Source organism: Gossypium raimondii, chromosome 1, assembly GCF_025698545.1.
Source record: "Gossypium raimondii isolate GPD5lz chromosome 1, ASM2569854v1, whole genome shotgun sequence".
In the NCBI taxonomy this organism is placed as follows: domain Eukaryota; kingdom Viridiplantae; phylum Streptophyta; class Magnoliopsida; order Malvales; family Malvaceae; genus Gossypium; species Gossypium raimondii.
In genome coordinates this window covers 36,841,855-36,864,309 of record NC_068565.1, presented here as the reverse complement: position 1 = coordinate 36,864,309, position 22,455 = coordinate 36,841,855, and the positions used below count along the sequence as shown (strand labels likewise).

The 22,455-nt window shown below is 35.0% G+C and overlaps 1 long non-coding RNA gene and 1 pseudogene across 2 annotated transcripts; one reads left to right on the top strand and one right to left on the bottom strand.

Moving 5' to 3' along the window:
- Window positions 1–7,046: 7,046 nt before the first annotated feature.
- On the top strand, window positions 7,047–9,643 carry LOC128032524 (uncharacterized; annotated as a pseudogene).
- Window positions 9,644–19,476: 9,833 nt separating this feature from the next.
- LOC128042437 (uncharacterized) lies at window positions 19,477–20,736 on the bottom strand. Of its 2 annotated transcripts, XR_008197857.1 has the most exons (3): window positions 20,266–20,731; window positions 19,900–20,129; window positions 19,477–19,800 (listed from the first exon to the last, which is right to left on the bottom strand). It is a non-coding gene; the product is annotated as an uncharacterized LOC128042437 (long non-coding RNA). The 2 variants fall into 2 exon arrangements; XR_008197856.1 differs by having other exon boundaries at window positions 19,477–20,129; window positions 20,266–20,736.
- Window positions 20,737–22,455: the final 1,719 nt, after the last annotated feature.

The window sequence follows — 22,455 nt, the reverse complement described above, 5'->3', positions numbered from 1 at the left end:
ACGAATGAGGTGAAATTTATTAAATTCCATTCACCGAAGCTGTCAATTTTCAAGTTTAGGGAATCAGTAGACTTGCGATGACTTTTTGGATGGGATCCAGGTATTTCTGAGTTGAAATGTCTTCACGGCGTTCAAATATCTATCTCTTATTTTTGAAACGCACTTTGAGTCACTCTAGTGGAAAAGCGATTTGTAATGACGAACTTTGTGAACTAGAAAAAGATGGTAATGAGAATTTTTCCCTTGAGTCTATAGATTTAGATGATACACAAACGTCAGGTTCTCTTACTAAGATATATTATACTGAATTGAATATTCATAATACTTGTGAGGGGGATATGAGAAGTGAGGAAAAATCATGTGAAAAGATAGAGGAGAAAAGAGACCTTGAGTGATAAAAGTCTACTTGATGGTCCATATGAGGTAAAATTAGAGAGTTCTCAAGTGAAAAAAGAAAATAAAAAAACAAGAAAATACCCATACAAAAGTAAGGAATGATTATGTTTTAACTAACCCTAACTTAAATTTTTTTAGTGGTTTTTCTTCATTACAAGACTTCAAGGATCCATTGACGGACTTCCAATTATATTACTTTACCATCGAGAGAGGATTTTACTTGTGGGAAAGAGGTAAGTTGAATAATGATAATTCCCCACAAGTGCTACAAGGTAAGAAAGGTAAGGAAACATTAGAAATTGATTTAAAAAGGCATACATTGAATGTTTTTTTTATAAGTATAATACTAATCTTGTTTTTCCTTACAACATGCTTTCTCGTTGGTCAAATTTTATTAAATCTTGGTATGAAAGTTCAATTGATTTTATGGGTTTATCTAGATTTGTAAAGGTTAAAAATAGTAATTATGCTACACTAGATAGGTTTATTAAAGTATATTATATATTTGCTCTTGCAACAAAATTTTATATCTTGATCTTTAACGATAATTTTTACATAATCTTAACCTTCTTGATTTTTATAATCACGTGATATTCTTGACTCATCGTTGAAAATTCTTATGGATGACCATGTATATTCAAAGAAAGTTACATGTTATTTTTTCCTTAAACACTCATGTGTCTGATATTTCTTTGTTTAGTGTTGATGGTTTGTTTTTGAAAGAGAGATACTTGATTCATGCTGATTTGGGAGATCAAAATCATATCTTTGATCCTGGAGATAGTTTTGGTGCACAAGAAAGCTTAGGTAAATATTTTTTTTCATTTTTTTATTTGTTCTAATCTCTTTTCTTTATTTGTAGTTAAAGATTCAGGGACGAATCTTCTTGAGGAAGGGGCAAATGATGAGAATCTTAAGGCTTAATTTCTGACCCATGGATGTGATGGACTACACTACCTCAAGGCCCAACAACAATGTCAAAGGCCAAGAAAATTGAACCAAGATTTGATCAAAGACAAGATTGGAGGAAAAATATTTTTGAGGAAAGGGGGAATGATACATGCATGGATGGGGTGAAATTTATTAAATTCCATTCACCGAAGTTGCCAATTTTCAAGTTTGGGAAATTAATAGACTTGGGATGACTTTTTATGTGGGATCCAGGCATTTTTGGGTTGAGATGTCTCATGGCATTCAAATATCTATCTCTTAGCTTTGAAATGCACTTTGAATCAGTCTATTTTGAGTTCGGGAGCTCAAGTTATAACCATTTTAGTGAAGACTACGCGAACAAAATTTCTAGATGGGATTATGACGGGAGTTACGAGTTTCAGGCTTTTAATTCAAGTTTAAATTATATTAGGTTCACGTTTTGGGCTTAAATTTTATTATATATTAGCCCAATATTGTATTTATTAGCTCTTATTATTTTATTATTCTAAATTTTAATAAGTATTAAGTAGTTTAAGTTATTTAGGAGTTTTATGTCAACAAGAAAGTTTAGTTTAAAACTACTTCTTGTTTAGATTAATTAGAGTTATATTATACTTAAGAGTTTTATTTAGATTTATTTAGCTAGCCTATATATAGGCCTTTGCATTGTACACAAATCAATTAATTCATTATTATTCAACTTCTCTTTTGAGTTAATAAATTCTCTTTGAGTTTTTTTTTTCAAGAATTTCTCTTGAGTTTCTTTTAGAAGAGTTTTAACAATCTTTTAAGATTATGAGGATTATCTTCAAACTTTTTCTTGCCATGTTTTCTATCTTGGAGGGGAAATTAGAGCCGTTTGAATGGGGTTGTGGATTCTTTATGTTTCCAAGGCTTCTTAGGACTTCTACATATCACGTTCTATATTTTCCATCTATCTTCTTTATTTTTCCAATCTTTGATTTATTGTTATATTTATTTATCATAGTTATTTATTTTTTATTTGTTTTATTTGACATGGATTTGATTGTGTTTCAAGTTGTCTCAAAATCCAAGTTTCTTTCTAAACGTTTAGAGCCCTAAGTCAAAATTGTGACTTTAAGAAACTTTACGATCTACTTCTGCGTTTATTCACACTCATCTGTATCACTATGAAAGTCACAAGTGAATAAATCCATAAACGGATCTAGGACTTATTCAACTTAGGTCTTGTCTAATGTACTGTCAGTCCAGTCAGTCGCATCTATATCTTTATCTTTTTGGAGTAATCTGTGTAATACCTAAATTTTACTCGGCCCTTAATAAGCGAAAATAATAAAAAGTCCAGTGTTTTTTTCCAGGTCCAGAACAAAACAAGTTGGCCCAAAACAATACAAAGGCCCAAAATACAAAAACAGAGGCCCAAGTCCAGTGGCCCGAAGCTGTGGCAGAAACCCTAGGGTTTCTGAGGTAAGCTTCAGCCCCCGCAAGCAAAGCCTCGCCCTCCGAATCTCCACGCGATCTTCGTACCTGCACATCAAGAAAGGAAACAACAGTATATGGAAAGAAAACGCGAAGATTTACAAATCGAATCATTAAACAGATTCATTCCTTTATATTGTTTGAGAATGGCTATAAAAAGCCTTATAGGGATCGAAGAAAAATCAATAAAAAAAATAGCGAATATTCCACAACACAAATACAGAATACCAAAAAGAGCAAGGAGCAATTGGAAAATCCAAAGGTTGAAACTCTTTTCAAACTATTGTTTCTCTTTTTATATTCTTTTTCGTATTTTATTACAAGTAAATAAAATAAAATAAAATAAAATACAAAAAAGGGTGTGAAAACACCTGTGTTCGGATCTGTCTCACCATGGGAGGATCGAGGGAGCCACCCCCGAGGATCGGTGGCCGAAAACTGAAAGGTTTCAGGTTCTCCTCGCATTTTCTGCTGGTTTTTCAGAGATTTCGAACACATATTTGGGCTTGGAAGGGTCGAGAGAGCCGAAAGGGTTATTTTCCCTTTTTTCGGCCACCGCAGATGGCGGTGCCGTCGCCAGAGGCAGTGGCAGTCATGGTGGCCAATGACCGACCGATGGTGGATCGAGGAGGGTGTGCGGAGGAGAAGGAGAGATTGGGAGGTTTTTAAGGTTTTTGTAAAAAGGAAAAATGAAATTTTGTGAATTGATTGTGGCTTAAATAGCTTTTAAAGCAGCGCCATTTTGAAAGGGCAGATTAAGACGTTGACTGACCATAAGTGGTCCATGCGTTCGCCCCAAATGGGGAATTTGCGCGTTTGGTCCTCCTCCTTTCTCGCTCATTTTGATTCAGTTTTTTTATTTTTAATTTTGGCCCTAAAATTTTGTTTAGTTTCGATTTAATCTTTATTTATTATTAAGTTGTTATTATTATTATTATTATTATTATTATTATTATTATATACATGCACATTATTTTTTATAATAATATACATACATTTAAAAAAACTTTTATAAATACCTGCACATATTTTATTTTTTTTTTATTCTATTTGCATAACTTTTATTTTTACATATATACATTTATATTTTATATGCATATACATATTCTTTATTATTTTAATTTTTGTATACATACATATTTATTTTTTAAATGCTCAAATACATATATTTTGTTAAACACATATTTCATAATTTATATATATATATATATATGGTTATATGTTTCTTTATTTGCATAAATGCATTATATATTTTGTTATATAAACTTTATAATCCAAAGTTTTATATGTAAATTCACATGTATGCCATCTTATTCTTCATAATTCCAATGTATATATTATGCACTTTTTATTTCATTCATTTGTTTGTTGATTTATGTTTTAGTATTTTTTTTGCTCATTTATTTGATATTCTTGCATTGTCATTGTTTATTTTTTTATTTTCGTTTATTTATTTGTTTATATTATTTCTATGCCATTGTTGTATTTATTATTGTTATTTGTTATTGCGACATTTATACATGCGTTCAATATAACATTACATCATATTTTTACTCGAATTTAAAAATAGAAAATTTTTAAAATAGAGATAATACTCATATTTAGGATTTTCAAGGAAATTAAGCCCTAACGTATTGGGTTCCAATTTTCTTTGTTAAATCCAAAAATCGAAAATTGCTCCTGAATCAAAAATAAAATGAAAAGCTTGTTATCGGAAATTCAATATGTTGTGTCCTAATGCATTGGATGTGACGTGTTGACTTCTCGAGACAATGATTTTTTCTAAAAAATAATAAAGGAATTCAATGTTTGGGATTTTAAGAAATCGTGCCCTAACGTATTGAGTCGCGATTTCTTCATAAATTTTATTACACAAGTCTTTAGGACAAACTCATTTTTGAGGATACGAGATGTCGTGCCCTAACGCATTGGGTGTGATATTTCTTCTTCTAAATGAGAGAGTCTTAATAAATAACTTGATTTAATCAAGGATTGAATTCTTTTTTAATTCTCGACATTAAGACATTGATTAATCAATTTGGTACCAATTTTTTGGGCGTTACGAGGGAGCTAAACCTTCCTCAGACGTAACTGACTCCCGAACCTATTTTTTTAAAAACTCGTAGACCAAAGTCGTTTTAGGTGATCCAATCACACCTTAATAAAAGATTGGTGGTGACTCCAAATTTTCATCGACAACTAATTTTTGTTTTTTCCAAAAATAAAAATGGTTTCAACAGCTTGGCGACTCCACTGGGGACTTTTTTAAAAAAATATATATATAAGAGAGTCGAGCCACAAAGTTGATTAATTTTTGTCTTATGGTTGAGAAAATAATTTTTTTAAAAAATTGATGAGATCCTTTTGCATTCATTATTTTCTTGCTTAATTGATCTGAGTTATTTTTGCATTATACATTACATGAGTTGAATGATTTTATCCTTTTAAGTGGGAGTGAAAAACTATTCCTTCGTGAGGTTTTCACCTCCGTATAGGATAATGGATCGCTTTCGGAGTACATTGGTACCTATGCCTTCGTGAGATTTTCATCTCCGTATAGTCATAGGGAAAATGTATTCCCCTGAACCGAACTTGATCTATATGAGCCTATAATGGGTGAAGATCGAGGAATCTGCTGGTTCTGGTACCTTTGCCCTAGAAGCCGAACTTCATATAGTGAACCTTAGGAATCCACTTTAGGTAGAACTATACTGAATCTTAGTAGATATCCGATTAGGTGTTTTACTATTTCTTGATTATATTATATGTTTTTATATGATACTGACTTTTGTGTTTTATTTTGATTGCATGACATGGCATTTCATTTCATCATAAAAGGCGTCGGTTCATATTCAGTTGCTAGATAGAAATCTTATTATGGAAAAAGGGTTTCTTGATAAAGTGGAGGATAATGTGGCTGTCCGAACTTGGTCTGAAACAACGCAGTGAGAGAAATGTGATAGTTTGGCGGAGGGATATATATCAGAATTATGAGACTTTACGCGCATCAGTGTAACTCAAAACAATTTGCGAGAATCGAAGAAATTCTGGGATCAGTGGAATGACGAGGTTAGGCAGCTATTTTATAATAATTATGGGGATTTGCCTTATTTGCTTGATATGAAGGTAGACAAGCACTTGTTTCGAGCCCTTGCCCAGTTTTGGAATCCTGCTTACAGCTGCTTCACTTTTGGAAAGGTCGATTTGGTGCCTACGATAGAAGAGTATGTGGCTTTACTCCGATGTTCAAAGTTTCAAGCAGACAAGGTCTACTCGAGAGCGATAAATGTGCCAACCTTTTCGAAGAAGCTGATGAATATAACAGGGATAAGTGAGAAGTGGGTTGCTACATGGATTAAGCAAAAGGGGGATAGTAAGTGCGTTCCTTGGAGAGTTTGAAAGATGCAATTCTAACGCACCCAGACGTGAGGAAGAGGGTAGATGTATTTGCTTTAAGTATATGTGGCTTGGTCGTCTTCCCCAAAGCCTTGGGGCATGTTGATGAAGCAGTCACCGATTTATTCGACCGACTTGATAAGAGGGTTACACCAATTCTGGCAATTTTGACAGAAACCTTCAGGTCATTGAGTGCATGCCAGAAAGCGAGAGAGGGGAGATTCATTGGATGTGCACAGCTTTTACTCACATGGTTTCACAGTCACTTTTGGAAGGTGGATAAAGTTTCGTATCGAGTTTTCTCTGAAAATTATTCACCACTAAAGGAGATAGTAGCTACGCCTAGGAGAGATGACATTTTGGAGGAAAAGTGGATAGGAATTCTTCAAAATCTTCAAGAAGAGGACATCAAGTGGAGAGCTCCTTGGTTGCTTCCAGATGAGCTCATGTATAGGTGTGGTAATTTTGATTGGGTTCCACTGCTTGGAATTTAGGGAGCTGTTGGATATGCCCCATCATTGGTGCTGAGGCAGTATAGGTCAAGGAAATTTATACCTGCGACCCAAGGGATAGCTGATTGTGGATTTTCGTACAGAGATGATGGTTATAGAAAGAAGATTCAAGAGATATCTAGTGTGTGGAATTAGACTTTCCGAATGAAGAGGTTAACTGTGGGTCTGATGACAACTCCAGAGTATAATGAATGGTGGGTTAGGAGAATTAACGACAATATACCCAAGATAAGTCAGGAAAACAACCAGTAAATAGAGGAATATTTGCGGGTCGTCCTTTCTGAGTTGGAAATCATAAGACAAGATTTTGAAGGAAGAAATGCAGAGTTAGAAAAGAAGATAGAACAAATGGAGGAAGAGAAGATGAACTTAAGATTAGACATAGATGTTCAAAAGCTCGAAACTGAGAAATTAAGAAAAGGGAAAAACAAGGTTGAGGAGAAGTTGGATAGTTTGAAGACAAATTATAAAAAGTTACGTTTGTCAATGAGAACTGCCGAGTTGGGAAAAACTTTAGAACAGTGGCGAGCAGAAATTCGAGAAGAAAAGGACAAAGCCGATAGATGGGAATGAAAATTCCAAGAGATACAGATGCGTAACGAGGCTTTAGAAAAGAGTTTGTCAGATAGCCAAAGAGAAAAAGGTGAATTAAAGGATAGGGTGACTGAGTTGGAAAGATCTCTTCGTCATTATCGAAATCGAAACTCTACGATAGAATTGAGGGCAAGCTTAAGTAAGATTGAGGAAATGAAGGAAAAAATAGAAGAGCTAGAAACGGCGCTGCAAAATTGTGAGATCCGGATCGAGAGATTGGAAGCAAATGAAAGTCGTAATAATGAACAGCTTTACTACTTTCAGAATCAAGTTAGGAGCAGAGATCATATTATGGAGGAACCTGTGGTCCAGATTCGAGAAGTAGTTGATCACATACAAACTTTAGCAGCACAAGCAGACATGCTAATTGTGAAGTATGAATTAGAATCGGATCGGGGGCAAGAGTTAGCTTTGTTACTTAGGAAAATTAGAATTCTGAGTAATAGAGCAAAGCTTTATTTGTAATTCACTTTATGTAAAGAAATTTAATTTCTAGTAAAGTTTTCTTAAATGGAATTGAATCAAAATTGGCGCCTTTATGCATTCATGCATTGCATTGCTTCATATACATTAAAAAATATTAAAAGATTCTAATTGATATAAATCATTCCTCAGTTAATCTGGAAACCCACTAACCTACCAAACACCGTTATCGTACCTAAGCAAAGTCAGGAGGCATGGACCAAAGATTGGAGAGAAGAGAGCAGATGTAAACACAGATGCTAAAGCAATTGACCAAATTTCAACAAGATATGAAAGATCAGATGCTAGAATTCCAAAGCAATGTGATAAACCAGTTAACCCAGTTATTGGCTCGAGGGTTAGAAAGAGAGGAAAGCCCAGTGGTCCACTTTGGGGAGGATAATGAAGACCCTGTTTATCCTTCAGGTTTTACCCCGATAAGTGTCCAGCCAGATATGCGTCCACAAGGGGCACCCCTTACTATCAAATCTCACCAATATCAGATTGATACCTTAACACCAATAAATAGCCCAATGGGCTCAAGATCTAATCTGAGGAACAATCTAGCCAATCCTATTTCTCTTGATAATCCAGCAGAAATAAAATAGGCGAGGGTGGAGTACCCAGATACTATAAAGGCCCCAAAGAAAAAAGGGAATAAGGGGGATAATGCAGGCAGATATAACAAGGGCCACTCAAAACCAATCGCTGTGGGCCGGCCAAAGATAGAAACCACCAGCCATCAGAGCCTTTAAAGCGAAATCTTACACTAAGGCAAATATAAAAAGGCCTCAGTTCACGCCTATACCGATGTCATATAGCGAGCTATATCAAAGCCTATTTAATGCACATGTGGTGTCCCCTTTCTACCAGAAACCAATGTTGCCTCCATTTCCTAAATGGTATACTGCAAATGCTCAGTGTGAATACCATGCAGGAATTGCGGGGCACTCGATAGAAAATTGCACCGCATTTAAAAAGATAGTTGAAAGATTCATTAATATAGGCATTGTCAAGTTTGATGAAGCCTCCAGTACAGAAAATTTGCTACCCAACCACATTGATAATGGGGAGAATGCAATGAATGAAGAAGTGTTGGGAAGCGTTTACATCAACGCCGTATATGAAGACGCAATTGAAAAAAGACCTTGTTAGATATCCACCCTTATAAACTTAAGAGTGCTCTAAATAATCAGAGTGTAAAAGAAATTTCTGTAGCATTTAGAGCATATTTAGAGTAATGTTCAGAACACACTTGTTGCTTTTAGCTAGGGGCAATAAGAATTCCTTTATGAAATACGCTCATGTCTAAACATCGTTATTCTAATAAAATACATCTTTGTATTTATTTTTGAGCCAATATTCTTTCATTATTAATCTTTCATTCTTTTGGATTTTCTTCCACATTATTCCTTTATTCATTCATAATCATATTGTACAAATAATTACTCATAAATTCACACATTATTTTGTAAATTCTTTGGTACTTACTATGGGTCCCCAGATACCAATGACATGAGTGACACTGTTATAGATTTCGAACCTCCTTTTGAGCGAGACAGGTGTTTAGAGGGATCTCATGACTTTGAAAATGACATAGATTGTAGCCTATTTCCAGACTTGTTGAGGATGGGATAGACAGAGCCTACCTCAAAAGGAATCATTAGAAATTGTAAGCTGGGTGAAGATTAGAATTGACCTGACTGCCAAGACGAAGCAAGACTTTGTTGAGTTATTTCTAGAGTTCAAAGATGTCTTTGTATGATCATACCAGGATATGCCCAGGACAAGCGCTGATAATGAAATTTGTACAGCAGCACAATGTCAGAAATTCGCAGTGTGAACGATGCAATGAGAATTCTTTGCCAGGGCAATGCTTTTCTAGTTAACTCAGCATAGCTTTACCCATTTGAAGATGAGCTTCCATCTCTTCAAGTTCTGTTGGATTCTATCCTGATCGAAGAGGAAGATCCAAAGTTTTTTGTAGTAAGTTCGCCCCAGAAATCTGATATCAAAGAAGATTCTTCGAAAGGGATAACAAGGACTTACCTAACCCTATGAGCTCAGATGCATTAAAAAAAAGAAAAAAATTGAAAAAATCAAAGTCAAAATAAAAGGTCATCCAAATCGAAAAGAAGAAAAAGAAAAAGAAAAGGTCAAGGCGAAAACCTGCAAAGGGCGCTTTGACCAAATGTGTATTTGAGATGAAAACCCGAAAAGGGTGACTCAAATTTTGAGCAAAATGGGGCATGGACGTCATCATCATCGAAGGTTTCTTATGGGTATTGCTTCATTTTGAGATCATTAATTACTTCAGGAAACGGGTAAAGGCTATTTTATACGCTAATATCATCATATATAGAATTTCAGAGAGGATTACATTGGATAATGCGTTGAGCTTGAACAATAGCACGACAGTTGCGGTCTGTAATCAATTCAAAATCAGACACCACGATTCGTCACTAAATTGCCTAGAGGTGAATATTAAGAAAATTAAAGGAAAATGACTCAGACTTGCAATGACTGGCATGAGAAATTACCATTTTGCCCTCCTTGCTTGTCGAACATCTATCAAGACGTTCACCGGGGCAACACATTTCTCTTTGGTTTACAGGATTGAGGTAGTTTTACCTATTGAAATCCCCTCTCTCCGGGTATTAGTTGAGCTAGAGCGGGATGAAGCAGAATGATCTAACCTAGGAAAAGGGTTAAAAGCTATTTATCAGGGTCAGATGTACCAGAAATAAATGATACGAGCCCATAATAAACAAGGTCATCTTAGAGAATTCCACGAGAAGGCTGGATGTTGGAAAAGATCATTCCTTTACAAAGGGACTTTAAAGGGAAATGAATGCCAAATTGGGAAGATCCTTATGTTAAGCACTAATCACCTAATCTTGTCAACTCAGATTCAGTCAAGAAACATTTCGCTTAAATAAGGAGAAAGGACCAAGGTGAAAACCCGTAAGGGGCACTTTGAGTCGTAAAATAAAATAGAAAAAGATGAAAGTGAAAAATAAAAATGGAGAGGCTAGGGTGAAAACCCACAAAGGGCACCATAGACCAAAATGGGATTTGAGTTAAAAACCCAAAAAAGGGCGGCTCAAATATTGATCAGAATGAGGCACGAGATGATCAGAGCAACTTGAATTTTGACCAGATTAGTGCATGTGGTGATATTGTTATACCTGAATCAATAGGAAAGGGTAGGCGATATCTTGGGACATCGACAGAGTACTGTAGATCTCCTAAACACATGTTAAACTCAGAAAGTTTGTATAGAGAAGTTCAAGCTGCGATATCTGGGGCATCCAATTTTTATACTATTTATATTGAATTTGTTATTATTGGAATACTTCATTCTTTTTCAAGATACACATTCCCAATCAATTTTTTTGTTATCCTTCTTTTTTGGCTATGCTCAGAACCAACCTTATTCTTATCCATTGTTATGACCTTTTTTGTAAGCATGTTGATTAATGGGCTAATAAAACTTTCACAAGGGAAGTTTTGCATATTACTCTAGAAGTTTCTAAATAATACAGGAACCTGAAACAGGACTATTGTTTAGAGCACACCAAGTTTAAAGGTTGGAAATCTGAAAAGGAATAATCTAAATTAGGATTTTCTCTTTGGATTTTGTTGTCAAAAGTATTGATTGAACAAAATAACAAGTTGTGTTGATGACAAAGCTTAAATAAACAAGCAAGTAATGATCACTAGGCAATAGGAAAAAGTTACATCGGAGAAGAAAGCCTTCATTTACGCATGAGCCTTTGGTACAACACCTTAGGAATAGTGTAAAGGACCAGAAAGATTTAGATCCTGAACTGTGATAGGAGAGGATTAAGGAAAAGCCATATATTCCTACCTCTGGGTTACAGGGGGAGAATGATGGTATAAATTTTGCGCCCCAATGGATTGAACTTTGAGGTTTACAGTGGGGGGCAACCTGACTAAATGTTTCTTCAGAAAAGCCAGCTAAGCAAGAAGGCATTGTAGCACGTCAGTGTTAAAGCCTTAATAAACTTCGAGCAATGACAACCTAGGTCAGATCATTCTCAAAAAAAAATTTATGCAGTCATGCAAACACCATTCACACATGTCTAGTTAGGGGCATTTGATTCATTTTATGCCATCCTAATCATTAGGCATAATTAGGTTCATTATACAAGTCATGTTCCCCAGAGAACAGATCAGTGAAGATAACAGATCTTGCATTCCTGCACCGACAGCGAAGCAGATCAAAGACACCAGCCTTGCCTCCCTGGGTTGCAGCGAAGCAGGTTAAAAATAGCAGATCTTGCCTTCCTGCACTGACAGCGAAGTAGATCGATAAACTAGCCCTATCTCCCTGGACAGCAGTGGAATAGGCTGAAGATTGTGAATCCTATCTCCCTGGTCAGCAGTGGAATATGTTGAAGATTGTGAGTCCTATCTCCCTGGTCAACAGAGGAATAGGTTGAATATTGTAAGTCCTATCTCCCTGGTTAGCAGTGGAATAGGTGAGTCATATCTCCCTGGTCAGCAGTGGAATAGGTTGTGAATCCTATCTCCCTGGTTAACAGTGGAATAGGTTGAAGATTGCGAATCTTACTTCCCTGACGTTATAGCGAAGCAGATTAAGGCTGAGGGCAGCAAATCTTATCTCCCTGGCGTTAAGACTTGAAATAGCTGAAGTGGAGCGGATTAAAGCTGTGGGCAGCGAATCCTATCTCTTTGGCATTATATTGGAACAAATTAAAGCTAAAGGTAGCGAATATTGTTTCCCTAGCGTTGCAGCGGAGCAGATTAAAGCTGAGGGCAGCGAATCTTATCTCTCTGGCGTTAAGACTTGAAATAGCTGAAGTGGAGCGGAATAAAACTGTAGGCAGCGAATACTATCTCTTTCGCATTATAGTGGAACAGATTAAAGCTAAAGGTAGTGAATCTTGTTTCTCTAGCGTTGCAGTGGAGCAGATTAAAGCTGGAGGCAGCGAATCTTATCTCTCTGGCGTTAACACTTGAAATAGCTGAAGTGGAACGGATTAAAGCTGTGGGCAGCGAATCCTATCTCTTTGGCATTATGGTTGAATAGATTAAAGCTAAAGGTAGCAAATCTTGTTTCCCTAGTGTTGCAGCGGAGCAGATTAAAGCTGAGGGCAGCGAATCCTATCTCTTTGGCATTACGGTGGAGCAGATTGAAACCACGACGGCGAATCTTGTTTCCCCAACATTGCAATTTAAAAAACTGAAGATGGCGAATCTTATCTCCCTGAAGTTGCAGTGGAGCAGATTAAAGTCAATAATCCTATCTCCCTGAAGTTGCAGTGGAGCGGATTAAAGTGATAGATCTTATCTCTCTAAAGTTGTAGAGAGCATATCATAGCAGGTCTTATCTCCTTGTAATTGTAGTGGAGTCGACCCAAGAAAGTGAGTCTTATCTCCTTGAAGTTGCAGTGAAGCAGACTCAAGAAAGCAAGTCTCATCCCCCTGAAATTGCAGTGGGGCAGACTGAATAAACAAATCCTATCTCCCTAAAGTTGTAGTGGAGTGGATTAGAATGATGGATCTTACCTCTCTAAAATTACAGTAGAGCAGATCGCATCAAATTCATCTTTAAGTTGTAGCAGATCAAGTTGAAGCTATAAGTCTTATCTCCCTGAAGTTGCAGTGGAGCAAATTAAATATAGCAAATTTTGAGAAACTACAATGTACGAACCATATCCCCTTAATATTGCAATGGAGTAGATTGAAGCACTAGTTCCTATACCTCTGAAGATGCAGTAGGAAGGAATGAGGCTACTTGAAGAAAAAGAGTACCAAGGTCCAACATGACTGGGTAAAATTGGGCATTTTTAAAGTCTTTGCTCCGTTCCCATTACACGATAACGAGCAAAGAGGGGCAGCTGTAATACCTAAATTTTACCCGGCCCTTAATAAGCGAAAATAATAAAAAGTCCAGTGTTTTTTTACAGGTCCAGAACAAAACAAGTTGGCCCAGAACAATACAAGGCCCAAAATACAAAAAACAAAGGCCCAAATCTAGTGGCTCGAAGCAATGGCAGAAACCCTAGGGTTTCTAAGGTAAGCTTCAGCCGCCGTAAGCCAAGCTTCGCCCTCCGAATCTTCACGCGATATTCTTACCTGCACATCAAGAAAGGAAACAACAATATATGGAAAGAAAACGCGAAGATTTGCAAATCGAATCATTAAACAGATTCATTCCTTTATATTGTTTGAGAATGGCTATAAAAAGCAATTAAATATACTGTAATAGGGATCGAAGAAAAATCAATAAAAAGAATAGCGAATATTTCACAACACAAATACAGAATACCAAAAAAAGCAAGGAGCAATTGGAAAATCCAAAGGTTGAAACTCTTTTAGAACTACTGTTTCTCTTTTTATTTTCTTTTTTGTATTTTATTACAAGTAAATAAAATAGAATAAAATAAAAGACAAAAAAAAGGGTGTGAAAACACCTGTGTTCGGGTCTGTCTCGCCATTTGAGGATCGAGGGAGCCACCCCCGAGGATTGGTGGCCAGAAACCGAAAGGTTTCGGGTTTTCTTCGTATTTTCTGCTGGTTTTTCAGAGATTTCGAACCCATATTTGGGCTTGGAAGGGTCGAAAGAGCCGAAAGGATTATTTTCCCTTTTTCTGGCCACCGCAGACGGCGGTGTTGTCGCCGGAAGCCGGTGGCCGATGACCTGCCGATGGTCGGACTGGGGGGTCGGTGCCCGGAGGAGAAGGGAGAGATTGAGAGGTTTTTTAAGGGTTTTTTTTTTGTAAAAAATGAAAAAATGAAATTTTGTGAATTGATTGTGGCTTAAATAGCCTGACGAAATGGCACCATTTTGAAGGGGCCAGATCCGCACATTGACCTGGCCCGCAAGCAGGGTCTGTGCGTTCTGGCCCCAAATGGGGAATTTGCGCGTTTTGTCCTCCTCCTTTCTCGCTCATTTTGATTCAGTTTTATTTTTATTTTTAATTTTGGCGCTAAAATTTTGTTTAGTTTCGATTTAATCTCTATTTGTTATTAAGTTATTCTTATTTTTCTTCTTCTTCTTCTTATTTTTATTATTATATATATATACATAGACATTATTTTTTATAATAATATACATACATTTAAAAAACTTTTATAAATACCGCACATATTTTATATATATTTTATTATTATTCTATTTGCATAACTTTTATTTTTACATATATACATTTATATTTTATACGCATATACATATTCTTTATTATTTTAATTTTGTATACATACATATTTATTTATTTTTAAATGCTCAAATACATATATTTTGTTAAACACATATTTCATAATTTATATATATATATATATATGTTTATATGTTTCTTTATTTGCATAAATGCATTATATATTTTGTTATATAAACTTTATATTCCAAAGTTTTATATGTAAATTCATATGTATGCCATCTTATTCTTCATAATTCCAATGTATATATTATGTATTTTTTTTATTTCATTCATTTGTTTGTTGATTTATGTTTTAGTATTTTTTATTTTGCTCATTTATTTGATATTCTTACATTGTCATTGTTTATTTTTTATTTTCGTTTATTTATTTGTTTATATTATTTCTATGCCATTGTTGTATTTGTTATTGTTATTTGTTATTGCGACATTTATACATGCGTTCAATATAACATTACATCATCTTTTACTCGAATTTAAAATAGAAAATTTTCAAAATAGAGATAATACTCGTATTTAGGATTTTCAAGGAAATTAAGCCCTAACGTATTGGGTTCCAATTTTCTTCGTTAAATCCAAAAATCGAGAATTGCTCCTTAATCAAAAATAATATGAAAAGCTTGTTATCGGAAATTCAATATCGGAAATTCAATATGTTGTGTCCTAATGCATTGGGTGTGACGTGTTGACTTCTCGAGACAATGATTTTTTCTAAAAAATAATAAATGAAATATTCAATGTTTGGGATTTTAAGAAATCGTGTCCTAACGTATTGGACCGCGATTTCTTCATAAATTTTAAACAATTAAATATTTTCTTAAATTTTATTACGCAAGTCTTTAGGACAAACTCATTTTTGAGGATACGAGATGTCGTGCCCTAACGCATTGGGTGTGACATTTCTTCTCCTAAATGAGAGAGTCTTAATAAATAACTTGATTTAATCAAGGATTGAATTTTTTTTAATTCTCGACATTAAGACACTGATTAATCAATTTGGTTCCAATTTTTTGGGCGTTATGAGGGTGCTAATCCTTCCTTGGACGTAACTGACTCCCGAACTCGTTTTTCTAAAAACTCGTACACTAAAGTCGTTTTAGGTGATCCAATCACACCTTAATAAAAGATTGGTGGCGACTCCAAATTTTCATCGACAACTAATTTTTGTTTTTTTTCCGAAAATAAAAATGGTTTTGACAATCTGCTTTGATACCTAAGATAGGATATCTCCCTAATTGGACTTGATAGACGACATATTAGTATTTCTATCAATTTTCTAAATTATGATTAAACTAAGAACATGTTTAGATTGTCTACTAATTTAATTTTTCTTTTTGTATTACAATCTAACTACGTAATATTGCTTTAATATTGGTTAAACGTTAGCTAATCAATGAGATAATATTTGTTTTATTTTTCTTTGCGTGCAAAAACTATCGAGGAAAATATGTAGAGATATTAATGATACTGAAAAATATTTTATTAAATCAATTTAATCGAAAAATTATAAATAAATATAGACAAAATTACCACACTAATGAAACTAAATTCCAACATTATGATTGCGGATGAAGAAGAAAAATATAAAGCAACGGTTACAAAGGATAGAAGAAAGGAAGAAGTGAGAATTGTGCAAAATATTGATAATTAAATGCATCGTTTCATTTAGGTGGTGGTTAAAAAATTTTGGGGTGGGCTTTGATTATTCATTTTGGGTGGGAGTTGGTTATGTACTAAATAAATATTTGATCTTTTTGGGTGATGTTATCAGAAACAATTACAAATATACCAAGTGCGTTAAACAAGGTCGGGACACCTTCGGAAGTCTCCTACTTAGCTTGATTTATGAAACATTAACATTAACTACATTTGCTCATATATGGATGTTTCCCTTCTCAAATGCGAGCATAATCTTTTATGTGTAAAGTTATAATTAATTTTAAAAAAAATTTGCAAATTTTTTCTATGTATTTATATATAGTGTATATTAATGAAAAATAATTTTATAAAAATATTTATAACAATAGAAATACATTCATCATAAATGTTAATCCTAAACACAAATTAAAGAAGGCTAATTTTGTCCTAATAAGTTCTTATTTTCCCCGTACACGGAAAAGTCGCTTTTTCACTAATCATTAAGGGAATTGCTTTGTATTGTTTGTGGGAAAATAACTTCGAATGGAATGTTACATTCCCATGAAAGTAAGTTAATATTTATGTATCAAACATTAGAATCACATTCCAACTAATTAAATTCCATAAAGAAATATTAACTTTTCATTATATCAAATACTCTCTTAAAATTTATATAATAAAAAGAAAATCAAGAGAAAAAAATCAAAATATTATAATATTTTTCTTCATCAAATCCAAAACTAATTTCAATTTCGTATCAAATAATTCTCAGTATTAGTAACTTTGGAGATTGTAGAATTATTATGTAAAATCAAGATCTTAAAGTGTTACGAGTATTATTTGAGATTTGTGTTTCTAGTTTTGCCATGGCAGTGGCAAGAAGTTGTTAGATCATTTTTTTTATATCTTTCTACCCAAAAGTGATAATCAAGACTTAATTTTATCTTCTACTTTTTTTACATGACTTAATTTTATATTTGCACTTTAGGCTTGACTCAATATTAATATTTTTTTTTGGAAAGAGAAACAAAATATGGTGAATAACATAAAGCACTAGACTTTACTCTTTTTCTTTTTTTTTTGACTTCATACCTTTAAAAGTGTAAAGTAAAACACAATGCTATATTATTTTCATTTGGCTTAAGAGTGTAAAAAAAACCCTTGATTGACGTTGCTCATTAATTTTTAACAGTCAAGATGATATGGCAGTTAAGTTTGAATTTATTTCTTTTTTTTAGCTAAGACACCACCTCAGAAGTCACGTGTACTATTGATGATATTAATTTTTTTTTCTGATGTGACTTTTTTATTTGTCAATATAAGTAAATTAATTTAATTAATTTTGATTACAATAAAATTTAACTACAATTTTTGTAATGAGTTAAACCAAAGAAAATAAATAGTAACCTTAACCCTTAAACTTAATAGTCATATTCAATTTTTGAAGAGAAAAAACCAAAAAAGAAAAAAATCACCAAAAAATTCTCTTGATCGTCACAACAAGTGAATGTTGAAAGAATTTTTTTTTCCATTTGAGTCATTGTTGAAAGCTCAATTTCCAAGAACCTTTTGCTTTTTTAGTTGAAATCTCATATTGAAAATCAAACACCCTTTGAATAAAAAACCCCTTTTTTAAATCCCTAAATCTTCAACAATACACCATTGAATTGAAAATCTCTTTGCTAAATTGAAAACTACCTTCTCTAAGAACTTTTGTTCAATCGCAAACCCTACTTACTTAAAACCCCAAATAAAAAAAACTCTATTTTAAAAAGCCAAAAACTTTCCTTGAATTTAAGAATCAAATGAACAATTTTGGTGGTTTGAAGGCTAATTGAGACGTTGAGTAAGTAAGTTTTTGTGAGGTTTCTAGATTGAATTCTTTTATATGAGTTTTTGACTGGTTTCTTTATAATAAGAAACTAAATTTTTTAACATGTTTTTTATCAGAGGACTAGTGGCGTTGGGAACAAAAAGGCACTGGCAGTAGAAATCCAGTTGCTTTGTAGCTTGGAGGAGCTTTATAAAGGTGGTAGGCAAAGAAGGTGAATTTGGATCAGTACATGCAATTTATTATTATTATTATTGTTATTTTTATCAATATGAGTTTATTGTTTCATGATGAAAGCTTTAAACCCCTTCTTACATGAATTTGAATTTTGAGGGAGGAGTAATCTTGGACTGGGTTTTGACTGTTCTTCATTCTTTTGATAAGGAAAAATTCTTGTGAGATAATTGAAGAGATTGTTTCTTTTTTGTTAAACTACTTTTGAATTTAGAATTGTATAAATTTATGCATGTTGAAAGATGATTTTGTAAGGAATATAAGTTTTAGTTTTTTAAGAAATAAAAATTATAATCAAAAAAATATTAAGGCATAACCACAACAACATAATCAAGGAAAATGTATAGACTTTCCCCATTCTGGACTAGGATTCCAGGCTGATAAAAGTGTATCAGACTTTCCATTACCCAGGCAATTTCTTATAATAATGAACTTAGTTATAAACAAAGCCACACGTATATCTCTATATTGAATTTTCGCTACTTCAATAATAGGACATCAAGTTTACCATTTACATGATTGAAAATTAAAAAGAAAAGAAAATAAAATAAAAGAAATCTAGAGAGAAAAGAATTCTATAAGAGATCTTATGCAACACGTAGCACTTTTAATGAAAAAAAAATGGGCTTTGGCAAATTGTGTCTTTTGGTGAGTTTTGTTTTCAACCAAGCTTAAGTGGTAGTTTTCTTTCCTTTTCAAACAACTTTCACACATTAACTATGCATGGAACCAAGGAGCTTGTTAAGAGTACTAGCTAACTCTGTTATTCACCTAGCCTATTAGCTATTAATTTGTTATTCAAAAAGTTAAGTTGTTAGCAATAGCAATTACTCATGTGTTCTATAAATACTATTGTTACAATGTACATACAAGATATACTAGACTAAACACAAAAGAATTCTTTCTTTACTAAATACATTCTTTCAATACTAAGTATAGTTTCATTTGGTTCAATTTACATTGCTAACTCACCATAGGTGCTAACATGGTATCAGTCGCCTAAGGTGCTGGAGACCTGTTTTCAGTCTGCTTTCATGACCACCACAGCTTTTGCTGATTCTGCCTGCCTCCGTCGAACATGGATGTCCGGCGTTCATTGGTGCTAGGCTCGTTCACTCATTTCCTCGCCTTGAGACTGTCAAGTTGGATGAAGGCACTTTAGTTCAATGGCAGCAGCATGTTAGGTTAATCGTTGAAGGATACGAGCTAACTGATTTTTTGGATGGAACGATACCTGCTCCACTGCAGTTTGTGCAGTCTCTGGAGGGCTCGTTCGTTCTGAATCCAGATGCCTCGGCGTTTGTTCAACAAGAAAGGTTACTTACTTTTTGGTTACTCTTCACAATTAATCCCTCGCTCCTGTCTTCTTTTACAGAGGCTCGAACGATGTGTGATGTATGAAACACTGCTACTCGTCTCTTCGCTGCCATTACAGGTACGAAGCTTTCTCGTCTTCGTCATAATCTTCACTCAATTAAAAAATAAACTCTATCAGTCAATGAGTATGTAGCAAAGATCCAAAACACAAGTGCATTGATAGAGGCTTTTGGATCTCGGATCTCGGAAGCAGAGAAAGTAGAAATCGTCCTTGTGGGCTTACCTCCGGAGTTCGATGCTGTCATTACCTTACTGTCGTTCTCGTCGGAGCCTCTGCCGCTTCAACGTCTCATCGGTGTGTTGCTTGAGTATGAGAGTCAGTAGGTGCGTACAGTACAGGATGTGCCTCTTTATGCCAATCTTTTAGAAGCCGTTCTGTCGTCCGCTCTAGTGGGCTCAATTCGTGGTGATCGTCCCCCGTCTAGAGGTCGCGCAAGAGGGTTTCAATCCCGCATATAGTGTCAGATCTGCGGACGATTTGGGCATTTAACCCAGAGGTGCTTCTTCTATTATAATCGTGAGTATTATGGCCCGTCGTCGTCGGTTGTTCGAGCGTCAAATTTGGTTGATTGTTCTGGTCCTGGTGTGTCATTTTTGTCACCGGTATCTGGTAAGCTTCATAGTTCTGCCTCGGCAGAGCTGCAGGGTAATATTGCGGGGGGAAATCTTTGGCCGTATGCTGCACCCTTTTCATCTCGACAGAATAGGGTTTCTAATCCCATTTTACAAGGTACTGATGGCCATTATGGTGGGCCCTATGCTGGGTCAAAGTTTTAATATGACGTTGGGCATGAGATGTACCATGCGCCTAGGTTTGCTACTGATGGGGTCATTAGGCTGATTGGGCCTGGTTCATTTAATGGACATGCTAATGCTAGGCCGACTAGGCTTGGTTATTTTAATGGACAGTTACTGTTTGGCCCAAGTCAAGATTTTGGGGGAGCTTCCTCTTCTTTTGGGCCGCAAGATCTTCCTCTTCCCGATAGGCCAACTTCGAATTGTGTAGAATTTATTACTTCTCTTGGTCATGGACGAGACCTTGGGGCTTCGGGTGTTGGTGCTTGTAATGTATCTAGGCCGTCTGTTCCCTATCTAACCAAACCATAAGCTCGTGTGTACACTGGGTCCGACCCTTGCATTGGGCTCCCTTGTCTACCCAATTTGCATGCATTTGATTTTTCTGACTCCACCGGGTCTTATATTAATGCCATTCAATTCGGTTCAAACTGTGACGGCATTGATTCCTATATTTCTATGCCCGTTAGAACTGCGTCTTGGTATCCAGATTCAAGCGCTACACATCATGTATGTTGCGATGTCTCTGCTTTGCATGACTCTACACCATATTCAGGTACTTCTTCTCTTTTAATGGTTGACGGGACTCCCACTAAGATCTTGTACATCGGTAATTCAGTTTTACCTACACAGTGTAAATTGCTGCATTTATCTAATATTTTGTATGTACCGAATATACGAAAGAATCTCCTATCTGTATCTCAGTTTGCCACTGACAATAACGTGTTTTTTGAATTTCATCCGATGTATTCTATTGTTAAGGACATCGTGACCTGGGACATTTTATTGAGGGGCCACATTCGTGATGGGCTCTATCACTTTTCTCTGCCAGTTGCGACTGCTCAGTTTGTTGAAGCTTCTCCTAATCCTCCTATTCGACTCCCGAATAAGTGTGACAATGGTGCTATTTTTTCTCTGTGGCACAAACGTCTTGGTCATCCCTCTGCTTTTGTTGTTAAATCTGTTTTAGATAAATGTAATATTACTTCCGCTAAATTTTGTCTTGATAATGTTTGTACTACATGTCAAAAAGGAAAGTCTCATAAATTGCCTTTTCTCACCTCTATTACTGAATATAATGATCTGTTTGCCTTGGTTGTCTTTGATCTATGGAGGCCTACATCAGTTGCATGTGGTCGTAATTGGTATTATGTATCTTTTATTGATATGTGCACTCGGTTTAAATGGATTTATCTTATTCGTCAGAAGTCACAGGCAGTCGATTAATTTGGTTAGTTTCAGCAATTAGTCAAAACTCAGTTCGGGAAAAATATTAAACAATTTCAAAGTGATTAGGGTGGAGAGTTTCGAGCTTTCATGTCTATACTAGCAACTCAAGGGATATTTCATCGGTTGTCTTGTCCACATACCTCCGAACTGAATGGAGCGGTTGAACGTAAACTCAGCATATTGTTGATATGGGTATCACACTTTTGGCCCAAGTGAATCTTTCTATGAAATATTGGGGCTATGCATTTTGCTGTGCTGCTCATCTCATCAATCATCTTCCTACCTTAGTTCTGAATGGTCAGACTCCATATAAGACTCTTTATGGACAAGATCCCACATATTATCATTTACGAATATTTGGGTGTTGTTGTTTTCCATATTTACGATC